Genomic DNA, 2,210 nt, shown 5'->3' on the forward strand with positions numbered 1-2,210 from the left:
CATTCAGATCCTTTTTCTCTTTATCTATTTTTTGTCTAGATGATCTGTCCCAAGGAGATAGTGCAGTGTTGAGGTCTCCAACAATTAGTGAATTGCAGTCTATCTCCCCTTTTAGATCTAACAGTCTTTCCTTCACATAGTTGGGTGCTCCTCTGCTGGGCGCATAGATATTTATAAGAGGTATATCTTCTTGATCTATTGATCCTTTTACTACAATATAGTGCCCTTCTTTGTCTCTTCAAACAGTTTTTGTTTTAAAAGCTATATTGTCAGAAATCAGTATCGCTACTCCAGCTTTTTTTTGGTTCCCTATTGCATGGTAAACCTTTTTCCAACCCTTCACTTTCAATCCATGTATGTCTTTATTGATGCGGTGGGTTTCCTGCAGGCAACAGATAGAGGGGCCCTGTTTTTTTTTTTTTTTTTTTTTTTTTTTTTTTTTTTTTTTTTTTCTCCTCCTTTTCTTGGGATCTTGGGCATGCATGCACACTCGCCCAGCATAAATTTTAAGCCACCGGGTCCAGGACGCGAACTGCAGTCGACCACGTGGGAGTCCAGTGACATAGCCATTATGCTAACTGTTGGTTCCCTTTTCAGGGTTTCTTGAAGAGCTCGTCTGGTGCTGGCAAATTCTTTTGGGTCTTGTTTGTCTGAGAAGATTTTAATCTTTTTTTCCCATATGAAGGATAATCTTGCAGGATACAATAATCTTGGTTGAAATTGTTTCTCTCTTAGCACTTTCAATGCATCTTCCCATTCTTTCCTTGCTTGCATTGTTTCCATTGAGAGGTCCGGAGTTAGCCTGATGGGATGACCTTTGTATGTCACTTCTCGTTTCTCTCTTGCCAGTTTTAGTATCATGTCTTTGTCTGTGGTCTTGGACACTCTGGCTACAATGTGCCTTGGGGAAGATCTTCTGGGATTGATTCTAACTGGGGTCCTTTGTATTTCTTGGGTCTTGATGCCTGAGTGCCTCTCTTGACTCAGGAATTTTTCTTCCATGGTATGGAATAGATTTTCCATACCATTCTTGGTTTCTTCACCTTCTGGGATACCAATTATTCTGATATTAGCACGTCTTCTGGAATCTAGTATTTCTCATATATTATCCTCGTGATTTTTAGTTATTTTCTCTATCTTCTTCGTGGTTCTTTCTTGGTCAGAGGTTTTATCTTCTACATCAGAGATTGGATCTTCAGCATGATCTAATCAACTTTTAATTCTTTCAAGGACATTTTTGATTTCTTCTATTGCAGACTTTATCTCTAATAGCTCCATCTGGTTCTTTCTCAGAGTGTCCATTTCTTCTTTCATATCTTGGAATAACTTTCTCATTTCCTCTAGTTCATTGTCTCTTTTCTATTCCAATTTGAAGAATTTGTTCACCATAAATGTTCAAAATTCTTTGTCTGTCATCTTCGCAACATCGTCCATTAGCCTTGAAGATGGAAGGGAGTTACTCTGTACCTTTGATGGAGATACATTTCCTTATTTATTCATACCAGAGGCTCTTCTTCTACTTCTAGCCATTTGGAAGATGTACTGACTTTTAATTACCTGTCCGGCAAATGTTTCACTGGCTAGGAGTGTCTTTCCCTTTTGTTGGGAATTGACGTCTGCCTAAGTCTCTGTTCTGTTGTTTTTAGTAATGTGGTCTCAAAAAAGATACTATAGTCAGGTATCTGAAGAGCAGAATCTCCTTTTTCATAGTTGGTTCTGATAAAGAAGGAACCAATATAACTTTATATGACTAGAAAAGTTCAGATCTCCAACTCTAGGCCTATCTAGTCCCTCTGGCAAAATAGAAGAAGGAGAGAAGATAATATAAGAGAAAAGAAGGGAGAAAATAGGGAAATAAAGAAAAGGTCGCGCGCCGCACGTTAGCACAGCACGTGATTGCGCCAGGTGACTTGAGATGTGCCAGACAGCTGCCCCCAAAGTCACAGGCTGTGGAGAGACAGACAGGAAGGAATTTACAAAAGAATGGGGGACAGTAAAGAATAAAAAAAATGGAGGAACTTTCTGCCTGTCTAGGGGTCTGGGTGGGTCCTGGACTGGGTGTCTGGAAGGGAAGCAATGGGTGCAGCATGCCCCCTTGCTCACCAGATGCTTTGAGACATGCCAGGCTGCTGCCGTCAAAAGCACAGGCAGGTGCCTTGGGATGTGCCAGGCAGCTGCCACCAAAGACGCAGGCAGGCGGCTTGAGATGT

Source organism: Tupaia chinensis, unplaced genomic scaffold (genome assembly GCF_000334495.1).
Source record: "Tupaia chinensis unplaced genomic scaffold, TupChi_1.0 Scaffold147534_1, whole genome shotgun sequence".
NCBI lineage: Eukaryota > Metazoa > Chordata > Mammalia > Scandentia > Tupaiidae > Tupaia > Tupaia belangeri.